Below are 21,161 nucleotides of genomic sequence, written 5' to 3' on the forward strand. Positions count from 1 at the left end.
CTGGCTGGAAGTGGACAGCGTCTATTGCCTAGCGTCGGATTGGGCCGCGACTCCTCCCCTTCCGGTTGCTGGCGTTCCCGTATTGTGCTCCCCCTCAAACTCGGAAACTAGGCAGTATGGCGAGTTTTGAAGAGGACTTTGACGGCGCTGTAACGTTGGCATGTTTGGCTCTTTTGCAAAGAACTGCAAAAGATTTGCTTACAGCATTTGCTGAGGAAGAAAGATGTTCTATTTTGCATGGACACCACTGCTGCTTCCCGGGCTTAGCCCCGCCCTAGACGATTGTGATTGGTTTAAAGAAATAAAAACAGGCCCGCCCAGTTTCCCCACGGATAGACGGCTGGAGGTAGCGTGGCTCCAGACCATTCTACTTGCTGTAGTTTGGTCTGGCTTTGCCAGACTACCTATTACGTAATGAAGCAAGCATAATTCTTTTCTCCTTACTTTATGAAGCAAGTTCGCAGCATTTGTATGTCAGAATATTAGACCCTGATGCTTTTTTACACTTGATGCTTTATAAGCGGACATCGATGTCGTTCAGACATCAGCAGAATCAAGGGGGGTGGGCCTGCAAGGGGCGGGATATGACACACGGTCTAAGTTTGCAAGAGGCGGGATAAGTGCGGCCGCTGACACTGTAGTTTGTTTTTTGGTTTGACCGCAGACAGCACGGAGGCAGAACGGGCAGAAGTCATCGCCATCATCTGAAATGTTTCTGCAACGAAGCATCCTATATTCCGTTGCATTCACAACATCCGAAGCTTCGATCAATGAAAGATTGGAGCATGAGTTAGAGACAAATCGATCAATGAAAGATTGGAGCATGAGTTAGAGACAAATTGAAGATAAGAAAAGGAAGAAGGGCGTCGCGAACGACGCGGAGAAGGAGAGCGTGTTTTATTGCTTAAAGGTCCCATGGCATTAAAATGATAATCTCCCTTTATGAGGTTAGGGTTAGGGTTACAGTACGACTGTGTTACCGGAGAAGGAGAGCGTGTTTTATTGCTTAAAGGTCCCATGGCATGATAATCTCACTTTATGAGGTTTTCTAACATTAATATGAGTTCCCCTAGCCTGCCTATCGTCTCCCAGCGGCTAAAGCTTGGGTTCGGTGTAAAACGAGCGCTAGGTATCCTGCTCCCCTTTCTCTGCCTTGCCTTCCCAGATAATTTGTCCTGCCAATGAGACAATGAGCTACAACCGTGCGAGCGCCACATGTGTGTGTGTGTGTGTGAGCGTGTGAGCGTGTGATTACACTTTGTAATCAGTGTTGATTACAAAGTGTTGTACACTTTGACGGCTCTTCTATATCCACAACGATACAGCCATGGTTGAGAAGGAATAAGTGGAAAGGAACTTGGGCTTTGACTCCCTGAAGTACATGAACTGCGACATGCTGCCCGCCGCCGGCTGCCGCGAAGCACCACCGCCGCGAAACACCACCGCCCGGCACGTCCACATCACTTCAGACTGATGTGGACGTGGAAGAACCAGAGACGTCAGAGAACCCGACGCAGTCGTTTGTGATTCATAATGTCTTCTGGAGGCGCACACAGATTTTGGCCATGATAATACGTATTATATGATATAGATATGTAAGATATGATATTATTTCGATATAGAGCTCCAGGACTGTAACGCAAGTGTTGTACACTTCCTCGTTATTTGGATAACCCTTCTGCTGTTGGTGTTATGGCGCATAACACGTCGGACTCTCGTCTCTGGTATTTCCACAACAAGACTCGTAGTGGGGGTTATCTCAGCCGTGGTTGAGAAGGAATTGGGGGGAAGGAACTTTGGCTTTGACTCCCTGAAGGACATGAACCACGACATGGAGGAGAAAGGGATGGTTGACCGCGAATGTCTCCCGCTTGAGCCCTGCTTCCCGCTGCCCGCTGCCGAGGGACCAGCGCCTCAGGAGGAGGAGGTGGAGCCTAAGTGCTGACCGCTGCCGAGGCGGTGGTCCCTCGGCAGCGAGGCTCCGGCGGGAGTAAACCGCGGTCAACAATCGCGGGCAAGAATCCCTTTCTTCTTTCCATGTTGTGGTTCAGTCCACTTCAGATTGATGTGGACGTGGAAGAACCAGAGACGTCGGAGAACCCGACGCAGTCGTTTGAGAATCATAATATCGTCTGGAGGCTAACACAGCCTTTAGCCCTGATATTATATATTATAGGATTTAGATACCGAGGCACCCGGAGTGTTCTAGAATATATACAGAACACGGCCAAAGGCTGTGTGTGCCTCGCCATGGCGATACATCCATTGAAAACAGGTTGTGAGGGCAAGATTGCAGATTGTACATTGGCTACCTGACGCGAGAGATGTTATTTTTTTCATTAACCGAAGAATGGTTAATGAAAGAACAACTAAAACAGTCGGCAGGGGGAGGGGGTATTTTAATATAGACATTTTGGGAGGCTCAAGGAGGTGGATAATGTTTAAAGAAAAATAACGTTTTGCAAAAAAGTGTCAATGATAGACGTAAGGCTCAGGTGGGAGAGTGTGTCGACGGCAGGGCTGTTATCTCAATCTTGCCGTTGTCTTGAAATATATCTGCATCCGCGTGTTTAGTGTGTGTATGCACGTGCATGTGTGTGTGTGCGTGTGTGCATGTGTGTGTGGTGTGTGTGTGTATGCGGCCTCCTGCGCTGCCCTTGTCTTGAGACGTCTGCATCAGCGCACCCATGTGTGCAGTGTGTGTGCATGTGCGTGTGTGTTCGTGCTAGTGTGTGTGGATTGTTTGTGTGTGTGTATGCTGTGTTTATGTGTGTGTGTGCGGTGCATGTGTGCTAACCCTATTATTATCACTAAATCTAACAAAAACTATATTTAACATTATTATCATTGCTATTAATACAATCAATGATATGATTATACTGTATTGTAATTCTATTCAGGATGATATGATTTAGACTCACTGAAGCGCAGGGAGATGAGGAGAATACTCAGCAGTCCGATGCTCACAATGACAGTGATGTGAAACCATAGAGCTGTTCAGGAGCAGGACACACACACACACACACACACACACACACACACACACACACACACACACACACACACACACACACACACACACACACACACACACACACACACACACACACACACACACACAAACTGTCACTTTGGCTAAATAGGTTTTCTAAAAATAAATCATAAATGTATTTGGAGGAAATCATACTTTTTTGGATCATTGTTTTGGACTGGACTATTTCTTTTAAATTCTCTATGCAGGGGCACCTACCAAATCTTCTCTTCCTGGTCTCCTCCCGGTCCAAAGATGTGTCCTCAGGTTCCTCAGAGAGTCCAGGGTCCGGTTCAGAGATGGTGACCATTGTTACTCTCTGACGGCTTCCAGGGCGTCTGAACTTAGCCTTCTTCTTTGCTCTACCAGCTGGAAAAACAACGTCACTTGTTTTCATTCTGCCCAATTATCAGCATGCACTTTGATACCATCAGTGTAAGGAAATGTTTTTCTTCTACTGCACACAGACTCACAAACGCACTCAAGTACACGCAAACGGACACAGAGTAATTTACACACATACTGCGTGGCTGTCATTCACAGTCCAGACTCCCTACGGTCTGCAGAATCCCTCCCCGTCTTGAAGAAACACCTGAAGACCTCTACTGAGAACACCTCAGTAAGTGATGACTGGTACTGTGGCTCTCGTGTTTAGAACACACTTAAGCAGAGCAAGTACTGGTCTCTAGCATACATGTTATTATTCCCTCATTATTGTCATATACGCACACATAGGTATACAGTAATACACACAGAATCACATACGTACACACACAGAAATGGAGGGGGGACAACATGTGGCCTGCGTGTCACCAGGGTCTTTCACATCCGCCCACGCAGAAAATATGAGGACATGTATTGTGGGATGATTTAAGATATGTCCATATTAATGACAAATTTTATAGAATTATGTTAAATTCATTAGTACACCTGATATCACTTCAGTTAAATGAGAAGCCATTATTAAAACACATAATTCTTGATTAAATTAACCATTGTTACTCTAATGTCACGTGGCACTACCATTAATAATAAGTCATGAGAAAACTAAACTTGTTTTCTGCTCCCTAAAGTTTCTCTGCGCTCTGTTCCACGTATATAACGAACATATATATATCATGAAATACACAATTACTTGAGATGCCTATCAATAGTCCGTTACTCATGGGCATAATCACAAGTCAAGTGAGGTTAATGTGAGCTTTTTGTCTCAAACGCACACATCTTTATTTAGAATAAATATATACGGTCACTGGTTCATCAGGTCGGACCCTTTGGCTAAAAAAGTTTTCTAAAAGTACATTTTATATGTATGCAGTTGAAAAAACTTTTTTTTTACTGAATTATTAATTCTAAATCCTCTCAAAAGGGCACCTACCAAATCTTCTCTTCCTGGTCTCCTCCCGGTCCAAAGGCATGTCCTCAGGTTCCTCAGAGAGTCCAGGGTCCGGTTCAGAGATGGTAGCCATGGTTCCTCCCTGACAGCTTCAAATGCGTCTGCTCTCAGGAATCGGCTCTGCTATATCAGCTGGAAAAAAACATGTCACTTGTTTTAATTCTGACCAATCATCAGCCTGCAATCTGATATCATCAGTGTCACGAAGTGACAATGTTTTTCTTCTACTTTTATCAGATGTCTTCATTTGACTCACGGACGAATGCAAACACAAACACACACAAACCCACAAGATTTTTTTAAAACTGAATATAAAGATAAAACATATAGCAGACGGCTTTTCAACTTTTTTATCGCAACTTTGTGATTGAGTGAGTGAGTGTGAGAGAGAGAGACATTGTGTGTATGGTCTAAAAGCAGTACGGGTTGTTCCAGTACTTGATGTTAACATCCACGCAAACCACGTTTATGTTGAACTTCAATCATTCACTACTGTGTGTGTGTGTGTGTGTGTGTGTGTGTGTGTGTGTGTGTGTGTGTGTGTGTGTGTGTGTGTGTGTGTGTGTGTGTGTGTGTGTGTGTGTGTGAGCTTGAATGTGTGCGTGTGTGTGGGTAGCAATTTAAAACAAGGTACGAAAAAATTGGGTAGTTACTGAGGAAGGAATAAGTAAAGAATGATTCATAACTCCTCAGTAGTTACTGAATAACTGTCACTTAGGGCCCCAGTTAGGGCCCCAGTTGTTCATCATTCGTTACTCAGTAACAAATACAGTATCCCCTAGTCTGTTTACCAGTAACTCCTCAGTAGTTAGAGTAACCGCCACTTAGGGCGCCGTTAGGGCCCTGGTCTTTCATCATTCGTTCCTCACTCGTTCCTCAGTAACTACCCACGTTTTTGCGTACCTTATTGTAAAGTCTTACCAAAACATTTCTATGTTTGTGACACTGTTTGGATGTATACCATGACTCCATCATTAGTCTGAGTAACAGCTGTGTTGTGGTGAAGCCCAGAGCAGCAGCAGAGAGCAGACTCCACTGGACCCAGCTGTGTCTCCATGAAGAGTGACTGGTCTATGGGACTTCCTGAACAGTTTAAAGATGGAAAGTCTATTGAGAAGAAGTGAGGATTTAAACATTGCTCAGAGGAGGTGTGATTGAGAGGAGGGATATGGCTGTTTTAGTGATGTGGTTGACATGGTGTGAATGATTGCAACAGTTGGTTCTTTAGAATTCCGCATTCTCCGTTCGCAAACTGGAAAAAAAAATTGAATTGTAAGATGACAAATTTTTACTCGTAAAAGTGATTTTTGTGCTTTGACAAGTAAAAGGTTAATGTACTTATCCGAGGGAAAAGGCCTCATAAAAAAGTTAATGTTGACACACACACGCACACACACACACACAAACAGACATCTTTGCTGTTGTGCAAGCTGTGATGGATACTTGCAGACTTGCAGGCTTATATGGTAATAGTAATGAAGAAACTTATTTACCTTGAGATCTTCATTTCCTCCTTTGCACCGCTGCGTCTCCAGACAAGTAGAGCTACAGGACGCTAAACCCTTTGATAACCCCTTGTTATCTGTGGGCTGTGGGCTGTGTGTGTGTGTGTGTGTGTGTGTGTGTGTGTGTGTGTGTGTGTGTGTGCGTGCGTGTGTGTTTAGTCTTGTGTTTTTCTTCCATGTCGTCAGAATGATTATTGAGTGTATTTCACAATATATTCTCAGCCAGGGCAACATGTCTGTATTTGGCGGGATGGCTCTGAGGGGGAAACTCCCCGACCGTCCGAGCAGCCTTGAACACCACATCCCCATCAGGTCAAACAGTTTAGAACGCCCTGGACAAGAGATCTGAAGGGCTTCGCAGGCCGCTTCTTGACCCTAGCCCCCCAAAGGGAAGGGAACCCCCCCTAATATCTGGAGAAGGAACCCAGAAGAGGGACCCCTCTCCAGGGATGGTAGGAGTGCAATAGGAGCCATAATAATGTGCATACCTAATACTAGCATAGCAAGTGCTATCTGAGAGATGTGCTCTATACATCACTGTCTCTTGTCTTTATACACAGATTACGAGCACAGCTCATAGGAAGTATGTGCAAGATGGTGTCACACATAGACACACGGCTTGGCGATCCTCCGGTTGGTGCCTTCTCTAGTTTATTTATGTACGGTTTTATGTACGTCTCAGTTTTAGTTTTAGTACCAGGAGACAATTGCTGTGCACACAGCCTACAGCAGACACGACCTGCTAGGGATCGGTACACACAGTGAGAGGAACATCTCAGCTGAATACCTAGGTGAACACGGAGCACCCCAAGACATCGCCCGGACAACGGCAGACAGACGGTTCACGGTCCCGGATCTGAAGCGCAAGCGACGGCGAAGGGATCGTAAGCAACGAGGGGAGCCGCAGGGGAGGACTGTTACATGTTCCATTGTGCTTTCATTAAAATGAGTAGTTTGATAAAAACATTATCTTCGTTGACTAATACAAGCGTACACGTTAGCGACGCGCTTTCCCTAGGTTGCAACGTGACACCGGGATCCCACCGGACGCGTACGCGCCGCGGAACGGCAGCGCCGCGGAACGGCTGCGTCCTCTGCCCTGCGTCCATTCCTACCGGGCGCGTAACGGCAGCGTAGCGCTGCCTTGCGAGCCAGCCAGCCAGCCAGCCAGTATTCACGCGAGATCACGAGATCACGCGATAATTCTAAACCTAATGTACTCACCTTCCACTCCCAAAACTATTGCAATTAAATGCCACGCTTTGTCCTTTCTGACATTTTCCTTATAAAAAGGATGATTTGGTACATAAATGACTTCATGTTGCTGAACTTCGACAATGAGTCTCTCGTCGTCAATGTTGCCGACCCACCGGTCATGACGTAATAATGTTGATGTGAAGTTACATGAGCTGAGTATTGTGTTTTATTTTGAAAATTGACCGGATGCTCTATGGCTTTTACTTTTCACTTCCTGCCCGGCTCGACCTGCTCTGTCGAAATTGACGCGGTTTAGCATCGGCTCGCGGCAAAAATAGAATTGGACGGAAAGATAGCGCCGCGGCGCGGCACGCCGCTCCTGGGACGCTGCTGAAACGTTCCGCGGCGCGCCCGGTGGAAATGGTCTCATTGATTATAGTGGAAGCGATCAGCAGCGTGACCGCGGCGCAGCCGTCCCGCGGCGCGTACGCCTCCGGTGGAATCTAGCCTTGAGTCGACCGTTACGTTGGGACTGAGAACTAGAAACGCATGGATGCAGACGCGCAGGAAGATATTTTCGCCAGGGGGTGCGGAGTTATGGTCCACGTAGGCTATAGTTTATATAATTCTAAAGAAACTATGTCACACTGTATTCTGCAGACCACTCACAAACGTGTTCGTCATTGTCGTGTCTGGCTCTGTGAGTGTGCGTGCATGCTATGTGCGGTAGTGCTGGCTCGTTCGTTCGCGAACCGGTTCGAATGACCGAGTCTTTAGGACGAACGAACTGAACCGGTTCGTCTCTCTCGTTCGTTCGGTCGTCTCGTTCACCATTCGATTCACCGGAAACTCGACTGAACGAACGAACGAGTTTCCGGTAGCACTAACTCCACTGAGTCTGACTGACTCAGCTGAGAACCGTGCAATGGCGTGCATTCCATGATGCGATTCACCGTTACCGGAAACCAGGCTGAATCGCGAACGACTCCTCCACGTTCAGTCGAGTTTGCGGTGAATCGATTCACCGGAAACTCGACTGAACTGGGAGGAGTCGTTCACGAATCGTATGTTCGTTCAGCCTGGTTTCCGGTAGCGGTAGATCGCATCATGGAATGCACGCCATTGCACGGTTCTCAGCTGAGTAAGTCAGACTCAGTGGAGTTAGTGCTACCGGAAACTCGACTGAACGAACGAACGAACGATTCGCGAACGACTCCTCGTGGCGAACTGAATCACGCGAACTGGGTCACGGAAACAAATTATTGAATCCACCATTAATGTGCGTAGGCTGGATAAATCTGATTGCCCAATCAGCCAACCAAGTCAGCTTAATGCAAATTTGTTTGAAATTAAATGAAATTTTTTGTTGTACATATTGCTTTTGTTGTACAACCGTTGTACAAGTTTATTTTTAATAATGTGATTGTCACATTAACTATCTATAGTTTCTGTAGGCTCCCTCCGTATGTTTCTCGCATAACCCTGCAGGCTGCAATAAGAATTGCAATCCGCGCTATAAGACGCCCATATGGTCGTAAAGTAGTCTGCCCCATGGTCATATTCTAGGACTGTTGTTTAAAATCGAATTACTCCGCCTGTATCTTTTCGGCATTGAAACCTATTTATTTATTTCAGCAGGTATTAAAATTGTATACCTGATTTAAACAGCTGTTATTGAGAAATAGCTGATTTCAAAAGTGTTGTTGAGAGATTTGCACACATCGTCGGGTATTTCTACTTTTCATGTATTTGCAATGCACTCGCTAAGCCTGTTAGATTGTTAAAATAAAATATTGAAGAAATAACTTCCCTATAATGTCGGGCTATTCTAATTAGCCCAACATCATATGACGAGTGTTGCGGATGGCACTTCAAAAGCGTGCAGTAACATTAGGATATTGGTTTATTTTTAATTCTTACTCACAATTAGTTTAGTTAACATATTTTAATGTAGCTCAAAATATACTTGTTAAAAATAGATATAAATTGTGGGTGTGGTCATACGCCGGTCGTTTCTGCCCCACCGAGATGAAGGGGCACTGCACGCTAGTGCTTCCTATGCTGCGACCAAACCTGTTGCTGGAGCCAGAGTTATTTGCAGACATAGACCAGCACATGAACTTTTTAAAAGGTAAATACACACACACATTCCTGTACAATTAATTGAGGTGTATGACACCTCCCTCTGCTGGACAGTTTGGACAACAGTCTCACACCAAACTACATTTTCCGTTTGAACCAACAAAGCTATTCTACATCGATGGGAACGTGTTGTAGTAGCAGAGAATGGCCTGCGGGGGCAGTATGTACATTGTTAAATACATGAATAGGCTTGAATTTAGTAGTACTATGGCTGTTTGATATTTAGCTTGACATTAACCAAGTCAAAGGACAATTAATGAAACGCACCAAACATGCAGAAGTCAATGTAAGATTTTAATATACAGTATAAAGAAAAACACTTGACAAAGTTGAATACATACTTTTGTAAAGGAAAGCAGAGGAAAACATTTTCCCAAATTAATAATTTCAAAATGTCACCACCATTCACAAAAGCAAATGAAGGGGTTTGTGTAAAACCAGTCCTCCCTGACCAGCTCTGTCCCTGACTCTAAACCCTGACTCTCAACCCTAACGCTGAACCCTCTGAGGGCAGGAAGACGGTCCTTCCGTGTAAAGGTTCAAGAAGACACTCCTTCAGAGTAAAGGTTCGAACCACGGAGAAGGAAGAAGAAGGTAAGGAGCAGAGATTAGTGAAGTAGTGCGGTTAGTGACAGACGTGAGGGTAAGGCGTGTGGAAGCACACGGGTACATGTGGGGTCAAGAAGATCACTCCCACTGGAGGTCAATGATCCATCAGGATCAGACCGCTGAGTTCAGCAGGTCTTCTGGAAGACGAGGCCAAGATGAACTGAGGAGACGGGACCAGCAGGATCAGGTGGGGTTCAGCTCAGGTGAGTCTGACCCCGACCAAACAGGATCAGGTGAGGTTCAGCTCAGGTGTGTCTGCCCGGAGCAAACAAGGACATGGATCAATATTCAAAAGATGCAACATTATCTGAACCAAAGATAAGTCATTAAGGAGCAGGCAGGCTTTAGTGTGCCTTGCTCAAGGACGCATCACTGTACCCTGAGGACTTGAACCCGGCACCATTGGTCTGAGAGTTGAACCCCCAACCCCCTACCTGGTCCACCAGGTCCAGATAATGCAAACTTACGAGGAATCCTTGATGGTAGAGTCCTGGTCGTCCTCAGGATTTGCCTTCCAGATGTATGGCTTCTCCAGGGCCGGCGATCGGCATAGGCGAGCTAGGCGACAGCCTAGGGCGACAAATGCGTTGGGGGCGCCCTCTGGTGGCGCCCTTAATCAGTCAATTAAAATATACGACGCGAACGGAGAAGGGAGGGGGCGCGGGAGCAATTGCCAGGGCGGCCCGAAACCGTCACCGTAGCACCCCCCCCCCCCCCCCCCCGCTCGAAAACCTCAACTTAAAGACCTGTCCAGGGCGCAAGTTGATTTCGAGCCGCCTAGGGCGCCGAAACAGCCAGCGCCGGCTCTGGGCTTCTCCGTCAGTAATCCAGATTCCTGGTCTGGTTACAAACGTAATTTGTCTCTAATGTAAGGTAACAAACACATTAGTAGTTTGGCTCCAATGTGAGGTCACAAACACAGCAGTAGTTGGCCTCTAATTACACGTAAGAAAGTAGCAGCTGTAGTTTGTCTGGTAACCAACCACAGTAGTATGCCTTAACTTAACTACTGGACAAACTAATCCTGTGTTACAACAAGTCCACACTTTACTTTATGCAAACTGACTTGGATCCTTGTTGGTAGAGTGATGTCGTCCTCCAGAGTCTTGGCTCCTCCATCAGCACTCCTCAGCCAGAGTCCTGGTCTGGAACAAACAGCGGAAGTCTTGCTTCAATGTGTGGTAAAACAGATGTAGTTGACTGGTATATTAACAAATGCCGGTAGTTTGTGGTAGCAGTATTCTACGCTAAGTGGCACTTAGTGTGATGATCACTTCAGAGTCGGGCTCCATCTACCCAATGACAGAAAGCCTCCACCAGGCAGGGCCTCCATCAGTTCCTCCACCAGGCAGGGCCTCCATCAGCTCCTCCACCAGGCAGGGCCTCCATCAGCTCCTTCACCCGGAAGGGCCTTCAGCACGGCTTCTCCATCAGGCAGGTTCTTCAGCATGGCTCCTCCATCAGCCCCTTCAGCCATGGATTCCTGGTCTGGTCACAAACAGTTGGTCTCAGCAGTAAATCACCTGGAGACGCAACACACCCCACCTCCTGCATCTGAGGTTCACTTGTAAAATGGAAGACGAATTTAAACATATTTAAACACTTGAATTAGACAACGTCTACAGATTGACCCATTCAGCAATTCATCCACTACGGTCGTAGCAGCACTCGTAACAATAATGGCTAACCCTAACCCTAAACTGAGGATTTTAGTTTTTCAGATGAGATTGGTGATGGTTACCTTCTGGCCCGGTGCTGCAGGCCCCTGGTCTCCAGCCTCAGTCTCCGGTCCATCCTGGCACCACAAGCCGGTCCCCAGCCTCTCAGCCTCGCCTTTCAGCTACAGCAGCAGGTTTACATCAGCATTTAACCAAAAATAAACTTATTTGACTCCGAAACCGATTTACACAATTAATTTAACTATTATTTTATAACTCAAGGCTAGAAAAGACTCGAGAGATCAGACATGAGCATCCCGTTTTGGGAATGAAGACAGAGCAGTCGACAAGTTTAAAGAAGTTGTTCAGCCCATGCATTGAAACTGACTCACACACCAGAGCACTGACCAGTTCTGGAGGACTTCTGACAGGAGGTGGAGGTCTGGCTCTGGGTGAGGAGGTGGAGGTCTGGCTCTGGGTGAGGAGGTGGAGGTCTGGCTCTGGGTGAGGAGGTGGAGGTCTGGCTCTGGGTGAGGAGGTGGAGGTCTGGCTCTGGGTGAGGAGGCAGACACCTTGGGACAAACATGTTACCTTTTTAACCTTATACAGTTCTAGAGTTTCTTCTACTGTAACATGTGGGAAAGACGGACATTATTTTAGCTTTGTTATTATCCAGTTGGTAACCAAGCACCAAAGTTGTAGTTTAACGTCATTCCATTGGGTAGGGTTTTACTTCTGTGGCAATTATTGACACCAGATATTTAGAACGTACGAAAGCTGAAGTAACAAAGAACACTAAGCAGTATCGATATTAAATCAAATATACTCAGCCATATTCAGGTGCAGGGTTCCGTCGAAGAAATGCCAAATTGTCATCCACCTTGAAATTATCTTCAGCCTTCACTGATGATCAGAAATGGGCCCGCAAGTAGAACGCTGTTTTGAACGCAGCGAGAGTCCCGTCAACGTGGTTAAAGTCGGCGCAACAGTCAATTATCAACATATTGTACGATGTACGCGTCAGTCTGTATTCAATATCAAACGTAAGTAGTTTAAGATAAGGGGCAACAATTCCTAATGGAAACCGACTGAAAAATAGTTTCTGTTGGCAACGGCTCGAAGATACGCAAATACATCTAGAACGTTCCGCCAGATACCCTCAGGGGATTCACGTCCAACTAAGGGCCACGTGGGTTCTTTTGGTTGTCAAGACTACAACGTTCTATGCTAACCATTGAGACTTAATCAAGCGAGCGCACTCAGAACCTTCCACGGCGGGAAGCACAAACCGTCCGACTGGAATCCGAACATTCCGGCCGGAACCAACCAAAGAAAAAACAGAACCAGCGCCTCACCTTGAGCTGAACGGAGGAAGATCCTGAAGTCCAGCGATGGTCTTCATAAAAACACAGCCAACAGACTTACCTTGAGGAGATCTGTTTGTTGCTGTTGGTCATTACTGCTATTCAGTGTACCTTTACATTATTATGCACCCAGTGTGTACAAGTTAAATCACTCAAAACTAGGGGTGCAACGGATCAAAAAACTCACGGTTCGGATCGTTCCTCGGATCAAGAGTCACGGATCGGATCATTTTTCGGATCAGCAAAAAAAATAAAAAAATAGCGTTTGTGATTGCTTTAGCCCGGTCTGATTGTGGAAGAAGGGGCTGCTTAAATGCCGCGGTGATGAGCGGTTGTTGAGCCGCTTTCGGTTTCACTCCTGTCAGTGAAACACCGGGGTGATGTCGCTGTAAAATGCGTGGCCATGCTCGATGTGTTTTTCTTTATGTTGGCAATAGCTATGTCAGCTATGTGTTACGTCTGTGTGGTAACCTAGGCGACAGGTTTGTGTGGCAGCGCGAGTATGGAAACAGACGTAGCACTGGAGGCAGCAGTTATCGTTACAGTAGTCACCGAAGTCTAGCCTACTTTTATTTTCCATGCCCACTGTTCTTCATGTTGTACGCTGAGGACAATAAATCACAACGAGCCATAGGACTGTTTGCTTATTGAAAAGGGAACTGTTGCGGACTTTTACCCAGAGCGTGTTAAGTAGCTCTGTCCCTGGAACTAGCAGGAATGGTTACGGCTGTGTGTGGACTGAACATGCGCAAATTTTTTTTTCATAAATCAATCCGCGGATCATGCGTGTGCCGAACCGAAATAGATGATCCGAACGGATCACGGATCAATGATGATCCGTTGCACCCCTACTCAAAACCGTACGAAGAACCGAACCACCATGTACGTTTCACAACAACTTTAAACCTCAACTCACAACTAAAATTAAAAACAACAATTATCTTGATATTCAGGGTACAAACCATACAGATCAAATCTAAACAGTGAGCTCACAGAGAGCCGACCATAGCCAAGCAATGTCACCCTGACCGCCTCACTACCAACAGCAAATCATGCCAGCCAACCAACACATGTACAGGTCCAGTGAGAAGTGGGCATTTGAGCGAAAGGACTGCCCATAATAAAATTAAGCCCAATTCCTGAACTATCCAACCATCTTCATGGTTTACAGATTTAAAGACTTAAATTGTAATTGTGTTCGAATCATCGTTGTCTGCTCCCTCTTTACTTATAAAACTCTACATCTCCATCGCTATAGTGTTGCATCCTACTCATGAGGGTGTGGTCTGAGTGAGCAGAGATGCGTGCTGGGATACAGTGCTGTCTGAAGTCTTCAGTTCTATAGACACGCCCCTCAGGAGAAACCAAGTGTTTGAGAATCTGTCGTGACATCAGTTACATGAGCTGGAATATTCTTCAAGATAGCACCAGGATTCTCAGAGGAGAAAGGCCAAGAGGAGGATGTGAGGGTTCTTCCTCTCAGCCAGTGAAACACATCAACGGTCTTCATCAGAGTACCATGGAACACTTCGAAACGGTCTCCTCTATACACATTGTAGCCCCAGTGAAGGTTTCCTTGCCTCCTCAGCTGAAGAGCACAACTTCAGCTTGAAGAGCGCACTAGTTGGAGTTCCCAGATTGGTTCTGATTTAAGGGAACCGATCGTTCAGCTAGTCCTGTACAGCAAATACAGTTCAGCCTGAGAAGACGTGCAACTGAGAGCAAGACAAGATCCACAGGGCTCTCCATCAATCCAGCCAGTTAGGAAGATCCGCCTCATTACAGGTCTGAAGGTCATCTTGAACATCCATTGAGGTTCCTTTCCAACTTCAGAGTCCTTGTGGAATGCCTTTAGGCGTCCATCCTCCATTGATCCTGATTGGTGTAGTCCTAGTTTGAAGTCGCTGATCTGAACATGCCGCTTGCATCCTTTTACACTTGATTTGGATACTCTCCTTCCTGCCCAGTGTGTAGGATATCGCTCCGGAGCGTCGCTCAGGGCTCTTCATGTCCCCTGGAGGCCTCAAGTAAACGTGTGGCCGTCCAGCAGGTATGAATTAACTGACCATTCCAATACACCAAGCCAATCACACAGACCCCCGTAAGAAAATGATCAATGTCAAAGCAAGCAGGACGCAGAACCAAGGAAACACACGTAGAACCCCGTGCCGGGTGTGAGTGGGACACACACACACACACAGTAGAACCCTAACGATGCTCAACATTTTTCCATCTCATGTCAAACCCACACACACACACCATAAAAAGCAGCCATAAAAGACCAAACACTCATGCAGGGTAAAAACCTCATGCCAAATACCATTCCATCATCCACCCCCAGCTCTTCTGTCAGGGCACCCAGAACAGAACCACCAATATCTCCAGAGACGTAAATTATGTATGTCATTCTTCAGTGGCGTCCCACATTGGTGATGGATTATGCTTGGTGTCTCCATGCACGCTGTTTCAACATCTCTGAAGTCTTGTGTTTGTAGTCCAGTGGTTTAGTGATTGAGGGGCCTTCACAGATGCAAACGGTGCAGCTTTAGTCAGCCTGAGGACAGGAAGGAGATCATCTGTTCAGAAGACCACCCAGTGGAGGGGGGTGGCTCTTGAGGAGCAGGATCCATCTTGGAATGGCACCAAATGAGACCTTCTCTGAAATGAAACTGTTCCTGAGGAGTCACGATGCCTGGAGGGGACTGTTGAAAGTGTTCCATGGTTCTCTGTGTCAGACTGAAGTTGTGTTGAAGTTGTTGAGATGAGGAGCCCCCTCATCTCCCCCTGGTGTTTCTCCTTCTGCATCCCTGTCTCCATCTTAAAGAACATTCCAGTCCATGTAACTGACGTCACGACGGTTTCTCAAACACTCGGTTTCCCCTGAGGGGGCGTGTCTACAGACCTGTAGACTTCAGACAGCTCTGTATCCCAGTATGCACCTCTGCTCACTCAGACCACACCCTCCTCAGTACAGCAACACTCATGTAATGAAGATGCAGAGCTCAGGAGAGTAGCAGGAAAGAAGACTGAAGACATCAGAACCCAACTCATTACTCCAGCTTACAACAATAACTTAGAACCTGAAACCATTTTAACAAACCATTAAAACCAACATAAACCAAACGCCTAAGTAACCCATGAACCAATAAAAGATCCTTACTAATCAGATCAACTTTCAGCTAACGGGTTAACTCACCAGGAAGCCAACATACATCAATGTGCCCAAGAGTAATGAGAAACTAATGACTTACAGTTTGCAATTCATCTTCATGTTAAAGTTGGGATACTCACAGTACTGCAGTTAGATATCCATGATAGACCTTTGAAGGAACAAACAGTTTACTTATTATTGTCCCCAAACTTGGGCACTGTCCCACGGTTCAACATCTACCATGTCCATTAAATCAGATAAATGAATGCCAATACAAATTCAGGGCTTTTAAATAATGTTTAAGATAAATAAGTTATACTAATTATTTGACTGTCATTATTCAAGAGTGATTACTTCTTACTTTGAGAAGTTTGAATGTATAGTCTCTAAAATGTTACTTTCAGGTAAAATCATTATTTAATTTCAAATGAGAGTTAAACCACCACAATCCCTGATTTCCTTCACACATTATCAGTGATTTATATTCAACATACAAGTCAATGCAGTTGTGCTTTGCTACACATTTCTACTCACATCAGGTCCAGATGAGATGCTCCTCTTTACTTCAAAAAGTCTTTAACCTGTGAAACAGGAAGAGATGACAAATAAGTCACAACAGAGCTCAACAGAACATTACACACACGTTCTAGTTTCTGAGAACACAACAACATACCGTGTTTGGGAGACGATAAACTGCCAAACAGTGGAGGACACAAATGTATTGTCCGTTCCCCTCTTATGTGAAATGCACCAGATGCAACCAATGAACCAATTAAGGAAACCACATGGCGTGCAAGCTGCGCAGGTGAGCTAAATAGTAAAACTCAACCCAGGTTCGACCTCCTCTGGTCGCCTTGGTAATAGTGAAAGTCTGTTTAAGCTCTGTGTTTGATCTTAAATGACCTCCCTCATTTTGATTAAAATGATGAGTCTGATTTGACAGATTTAAATTCATACTTCAAAACGAAGGAAGTCTTCATTCAATTCACCGTACTGTGTGTGTGCGTGTGTGTGTGTGTGTGTGTGTTGTGGTAACCCGGCTCAAGTAACAAGAGTCTCTGCTGCTCAAACTGCCAACAAGGCACGTTTATTAATCCAAACGAACGGAAAAAAGGGGAATCACTCGTCAATGCAAACGATACAAAATAAAGGGTCTGGGCTCCGTGAGCCACTGGGGACGCTGTGGCCGTGTCTCACGCGCCGTCCCGATATCCAGGAGAGGCGGTCCTTCCGTGGTCTCCTGGGGTCTTCTCTAGACCTGGTCCTGGGGCAAAGGTCCGTGCGGGTAGGGAATCTCGCTTCGCTCTCTGCTCCCACATGGGTCACGTACCTCCTGTGTCAGACTACCTCTCAGCTTCTCTTTTATAGCCCTCACCTGGGTCTGATTGGCCTGGTACCCAGGTGTCTCCTGTTGGCGTTGAGTGGGACCTTCTCAAAGCGACCCTTGGCGCCCTCTGGGGGAAAAGGGTGGTAGACAGCACGTATTACCTGCCCTCTGGGCTTCCAGGCCCGCCGTGTCGGGGCCGGGTTGCCACAGTGTGTGTTACGACTGTTTGATGTCAAGTTGGTGAAAAGCAAGTCACGTGTGATCTTGCGTCCATGTGTGTGTAGTGAGCGGATTTGGACAGCAGAGGGCGATGTTTCCACACGAGAACATCTGCTCTCTGTGCGCTCTGCGAGATACCGTCTCCATAGCAACCATAACTTGACAGCATCCTGAACGGCCCTGTGAGGAGTGAGAAGGAAGCTTTCATCAAAGAGACCAGAGAGACTCATTCACTGGTTAGCTGGAGTCATCGCCCACCACCACACACGTTAACGCACACAGACACACACACACACACACCATACAGACATACACCAATACACCATATAGATTCACACCATATGCAGGCACACACCACAGATACACATATATAGACCAGGTCCAGGACCAGAACCAGGACCCGGTGGACCAGGACCAAGACCCAGTGGACAAGGACCAGGACCAGGACCCGGTGGACCAGGACCCGGTGGACCAGGACCAGGACCAGGACCAGAACCAGGACCCGGTGGACCAGGACCAGGAACAGGACCCGGAAGACCAGGACCAGCACCCGGTGGACCAGGACCAGAACCAGGACCAGGTGGACCAGGACCAGGACCAGGTGGACCAGGACCAGGACCCAGTGGACCAGGACCAAGACCCAGTGGACAAGGACCAGGACCAGGACCCGGTGGACAAGGACCAGGACCAGGACCCGGTGGACCAGGACCCGGTGGACCAGGACCAGGACCAGGAGAGTCCACTTCCATCTCCCCACATCATAATAAGTGCAGTACTTATAACCGCTGTGTGTCCGTATGAAAACTCAACAATAACAATGTCCATACTGTCAGCCTGATAACATATAACCTACACCATCCATGTCTTCACTTCCCACCTTCCTCTTTCTTTGTGTATTAAAGCCGGCCTAAGAGCTAAGTGTCCCCACACCTGGAAGGACGTCTGACCTCAGGGCCCCTGGAGGTCCCCGGTGCCCCGCCGTGCGGCGGTGTATGCGGGGGTGCGGGGCCACGGCTCGGCCGGGGGCCCTCTAGCCTGGTGGCCGGTCGCTGAGGGGCAGGACTGGCCGCGGGAGAAGGCCCACTTGGCGGGGGTGTAGGTCTCTCAGGCCGCGGCTCCTGTCGGTCAGACCGATGTGCAGACTGAGGTAAGGCCTGCGGGTGTCTCCGGTGTGGCCGCGGCACTGCGCCGCTGTCCGTCACCACCGGGTACGACCTCTGTACCCGGGGTTCTCCAGTCCTTCTCCCCAGTCTGGACCCTGACGTCCTGGCCCTGATGAAGGGGTGGAAGCGGACATGCAGAGTGGCGGTGGCCGTGGTAGATCCGGCGGGACGACTTTGTCTGTGCGTCTCTTTCCTGAACCCGTCGTCTGTCAACAGGTGCAGGCTGTGGCTTCTCTTCCAACACAGGAAGTGTAGTTCTGATGCGTCTCCCGGTCATGAGCTGAGCTGGGCTCCCACCGGCTGCTGCCCTAGGGGTAGCTCTGGGACACAACAGAGCCAGATGTGGACCGGCTGCTTCAGGATGTGCTTGGCCGTCTGAACAGCCCGTTCTGCTGCGCCGGTCACCTGGGGGCGGTGAGGGCTAGTTGTAGTAGGGGCAGAACCAGACTTCTCACTAAAGTCTTGGACCTCACCGGATGTGAATGTTGTCACTCACCGGTTGGAGTGGTATCCCCCATCTCAGGAACATTGAGCCTGCTTTGAGCCTGTTGATGACTTGTATGCTGGACGTTGAAGAGAGGTGAGCTATTTCGAGGTCCCTTGAGTAATAGTCCGTCACCACGAGGTAATTCTGCTTTTCTAGTGTTCAGAGGTCTGCTGCAAATGAAATAAAAGGGATGTGTTGTGTGTCTCTCACACACACACACACACACACACACACACACACACACACACACACACACACACACACACACACACACACACACACACACACACACACACACACACACACACACAAAATAAATCATGGTAAACAAATAAACAAATTTAAAGGGAGAAGGAACAGGCGCCCATTGAAGGTTTTTGTTATGGAACAGGAAGTGGGGACCCAAGTGCTGAACACAGGAAGGCAGAGACTTCGAGATGTGAATTATTTTTTTTATAATTTCCTTATTTCCCTTAAATTAATCAAAGTGTAAAATAAATCCTCCTACTTTTGTCGTTCTTAATGTTATTCCGTTTTTTTTTACTTAAGCTTACTTCTAATTATAAATATATAATATTTACTTCTCATTTAAATAATAACATCCCACCATAATCCTTTTAAACATGAGCCCACCAGACAATCATGTTCCATAATTCAATCCGTTTAACTTCAACAATCATATTGTGGCGAGCAGCAGGTGAAGGACGAGACGGGAGCCCAGGTTTAGCAGTCGGCCGCAGCTCCGCGCCCCACAAACCGCTGGACAACGGAGCTGCCTTTAATAACACCAGCACGGTACACACTAGAACACACGCCGCCATTCAACCACACTAACACTTTCAGTAATGGTGCAATGAACACAACATGAACACAAGAGTCACCAACACACCCCGACATCGATAAACCCCAACCCATGAACCCTGATTAGTTTACCAACCACTAATGACCCAGGAGGGCCCCGAAACGGTCCCACCCCCTAGAACAGGAGAACCCCCAGAATCCTTAGCGAAGGCCCTCGTCTGCCAGGCCCCAGAGTCAGCAGGAGCCCTGGGGGTGTGGTCGGGGACCACCTCCTTCGGGGCCCCCACCTGATCCGTCGTAGGGGGCCGTTGGAGCGCCATTCGGGGACCCCGTCCTCCGCCGCCCTCCGACGTCAGGCCCGTCGACGGCCACGCCGGCGGCTGGGACGAGGAGGGGTGGCGCGCCCCGTCCCCCCGCAGCCCTCCCCCAGCCCCAGCTGCCCACACTGCGGCGGTTGGTGTTTAGTCCCGTTAACACGGCAACAGTTTGACGTTATCCCGGGTAAAGTGTTAGGCAGGACGTTAGCCTAGGGCTAGTCATGGACCTACAGAGTGGCGAAGCCACGCCCCTTCCGGTAGAGCCCATGGGACCTATGAGATCGAATTGGATTTAAATGATAATTTTTTCATGCAAAGAAAACTATACACTTTTGTGAAGAAGTTGGTTAATGTTAGTTTTTTTCCAAGGGGAGGATAAAAGCATCCAAAGAGGTGAACACCATTATAAGTTTGGACATGTGGAGAGTTTCAGTTATGCCGGTGGGGAGATTGGCGGTCTTGTCCACGCTAGTTACAGGAGCGTGACGGCACGTACGAGACATGTAGTCTATCTCATTGTGTTTTACCTACAGCCTTTAACTGAACTATTGCACAATAATAGAGATGGAGAGAAAGAGAGAGAGAGAGAGAGAGAGGGGGAGAGAGAGTGAGACGGGGAGAGAGAGAGAGAGAGAGAGACAGAGTGTGTGTCCGGCCGTCTGTCTGTGGTTTCTTTCTACAACCGACACAGAGACACTGAGAACCCCCCCCCCCCCCCCAACCAAAAGCCAGGGAGGAGGTCCAACAATAATATCGGAAAAACATTTGTTGTTCGATTAATAACTTTTCTTAAG

The 21,161-nt window shown here is 47.4% G+C and overlaps 1 long non-coding RNA gene across 4 annotated transcripts; it reads right to left on the reverse strand.

Annotated features, from left to right (window-relative positions):
* Positions 1–9,546: 9,546 nt before the first annotated feature.
* Positions 9,547–16,799, reverse strand: LOC130375661 (uncharacterized). Of its 4 annotated transcripts, none has more exons than XR_008893885.1 (8): positions 16,727–16,799; positions 16,588–16,634; positions 11,947–16,222; positions 11,622–11,720; positions 11,177–11,368; positions 10,947–11,025; positions 10,348–10,480; positions 9,547–10,135 (listed from the first exon to the last, which is right to left on the reverse strand). It is a non-coding gene; the product is annotated as an uncharacterized LOC130375661 (long non-coding RNA). The 4 variants fall into 4 exon arrangements; XR_008893888.1 differs by having other exon boundaries at positions 9,553–10,135; positions 10,315–10,480; XR_008893887.1 differs by having other exon boundaries at positions 9,553–10,135; positions 11,155–11,368.
* Positions 16,800–21,161: the final 4,362 nt, after the last annotated feature.

The sequence above is a fragment of the Gadus chalcogrammus genome, chromosome 22, assembly GCF_026213295.1.
Source record: "Gadus chalcogrammus isolate NIFS_2021 chromosome 22, NIFS_Gcha_1.0, whole genome shotgun sequence".
Lineage (NCBI taxonomy): Eukaryota > Metazoa > Chordata > Actinopteri > Gadiformes > Gadidae > Gadus > Gadus chalcogrammus.